Below are 2,987 nucleotides of genomic sequence, written 5' to 3'. Positions count from 1 at the left end.
ATACCAATGGAATGGGAGGAGAATTAGCTTGCTATGAGCACTAATTTCCCCCATTGCTCAATCACAACAATGCAAGAGAGTTAAGCATACAAATGGAGTGGGAAGAAAACTAGCTTGCTCATTGTCACTAGTGAGCACTAGTTTCTCCCCACTGCTCAATCAAAACAGTGTACTGAAAGCTCTAACCTAGCATACCATCACTTCTTAACAATGAATTGAAACACAGTGAGCATTTAAACTAACAAAGGCACATTAAACAGAGTAAACACTTAACAGGATTAACATTAACAGGAACATAACAGGAAATTAAAAGTATGCATATCAACAGGAACATCACAATCATGAACATAAATGAAATTGAACTGAAATTAAAAACATTAACAGGACATGAAAGTCCTGGATGCTGGCTATTCCAAGCATGGTCTTTACATCACACCCACAAGGCTATTTATAGTCCACAACACAATTAGGGTTCTACCAAAACAATTCCCAAATTAAAAACAGTAGACTAGGGTTTGATTTCTTTACCTAATTTGATGTAGCAACATCAAATTGAACTCGACCCATTCTTCTATTTGTCCTCCTCTACCTCTCCATGCCTTCAATTTCACTCTAGCTTCACCTAATTCTCTACCATGTCTATCAATGCTTTTTCTCTATTTTCAAAACCCTAGACTAGGGGAAAACAGTGAAAAGAAGTGAGAGGCATGTTAGAGTGATAGGGGTTTCAATGTTGAGCAGGTGGGGAGTTGGTGGTAGCGGACATGGAGGTACGGCGGTGGTGGCAGTGGAGTTGGTTCTGCAAACAGGGAGGTGATGGAGGAGAGGGGCTCGACTGTTTTGGGAAGAAGGGGGTGTTTGGTTAGGTGGTAAGGTTCGGTTGCTAGGGTGTTAGGCGGCTTCATCAAATTGGAAGAACAACGAGGATGAGCCGTGGGATGTGGAGCTGGTAGGTAGATCGGACGGTGATGCGGAGGCAAGCGAGGAGCGACCGTCGGATGAAGGGATACAACGAAACGAACGGTGCTAGATTAGGTTAGGTGCTGTAGTGTAAGGCGGGGATATCAAACTTTGATGAATAGCAAGGGAGCAACCGTTGGATTCAACTACCATCTAATCTGAAGGCTTGGAATTTCAGCGTTGTGGTGCTTGGCAGAGACTTCAGATTTTGATGCTCTATGAAGGAGCGACCGTCGGATGCTTCTGAGAACTGATCTGATGGCTGAGAACGGAGGTGTTTTTGTGTGTAGAAAATGAGGTTGTGCGCACCATTCTTCGCGGCTTCCTTGCGTGATTTCTCCCGGCTTTTCACTACTTTTCTGCTCTTTTTGCTCCGCAAGTCATCCAGACTTTATTTATTACCTAAAAATGCAAAATTAATTAATAAAAATATTTATTCTTGAAAACAATGAAAATACAGAATATGGGATAAAATGTAGAATTACTGCACAAAAGATGAGTTAAATGCCAACAAAAAGGGATAAATATATACAATATTTGGCACTCATCAAATACCCCCAAACCTGAATTTTACTTGTCCTCAAGTAAAACAAAACTAAGGAAATCCTAACTATACCACTGTCGCTGGTCTCTCGAATGCATTTAGCGTATGCACTAAGCCTTTTAAACCACTAAGTGTCCCTAGTGGACGAGTTGAAGTCTCGTGAAGGTTTGCTTAGAACGTACCTACAAAGTTCTAGGTCAAAATATAAGCTCAGATTCCATCAAATGTGACATGTGCAAAACAGTTAAGCTCACAGCAAAATGGAGATGTCAATCTAGCTATCGAAGGCACAATCCTAGCACTGATAACAAAAAAAGACATGTGATAAGAGTGTAAAGTGTATCTACACATGTGTAAAGAAAGATCTGAAGTCATGACTACTAATCACCAAGAGATAGTTTCTCAGGCTAAGAACTGAGGTCGAAATCTAGCTAGCTGTCCGGACTTTACGAGAATTGTGAATGAGTTGGAGGTATTTCACAATTGCTCGCGTTGTACATCAATGGCATACACCCTCCTTGCTTATTACAATGAAACAACAAAATGACTATTTACATGACTCTTATTTACATTGACTACTCTCTTTTTATTTTTGGACAAAGAGATGATGGAATTGATAAATACTTGATTTTTTTGTATTTTTCTGATATTTTTTTCTCTTTTTTTTTTTTTTTTTTTTTTGAATATATACATCGATTTTTTTTTATTTTTTATTTTTAGAGGAAACACTTTTGATACATAACAAAAAGAAACAAAAGATTACATGACACTTTGCAAGAGGTAGCCCTTTTTGATGCACCCAGTTAAATTCGATGGTTGTCTTTCTTAATGTAACCTCCACCTTCTATCCCAACCAACCAAAGAACAAGCTAGTCAAGTTTCGTTCAGTATTCTAAAGTGATTGGCAATCGTAACTTCCTATCAAACACCTTGAAGATCGAGGCCATACATGTATTGGTAGATCGTGCGCGTGCAAATTTCTTATCACTATGTGAATTGTGCTAGAATCAGGGTGCCTAAATATAGACTAAGACTCCTAATAAAATACATATTTGCACAAGAGTCAACATTTCAAGGTAAATGAGCTCCATTTTTATGATTTTTTTTTTTAATTTTTTTTTTTTGAATTTTAATTTTTCATTTTTTCAAAAGAAGAAGGAGTTCGTTTTCAATTATGGCATTTATGGTATCTACTCTATACCCCCAAACCTAAACTAAACATTGTCCTCAATGTTTCAAAATATGGAAAGAATTAAAATGCAACATATGGAAAGGGACATGCTGAGTAGAGTAAAAGGAGAGAGAATACCCGATTTCGGCGAAAGCAGAATTAAAACTCCGTTATTCAAGGCAAAAATCCAACATATTTCAGCCGAGATCATATTGGATTAGCAAAATATATACAAAAGGAAATTTAACTAACACATTATCTACAAGAAATTTTTTTTTTTTTTTTTTTTTTTTTTTTTTTTTTAAGAAAATA

Source organism: Papaver somniferum, chromosome 4, assembly GCF_003573695.1.
Source record: "Papaver somniferum cultivar HN1 chromosome 4, ASM357369v1, whole genome shotgun sequence".
NCBI lineage: Eukaryota > Viridiplantae > Streptophyta > Magnoliopsida > Ranunculales > Papaveraceae > Papaver > Papaver somniferum.
This window is presented reverse-complemented; position numbering follows the sequence as displayed.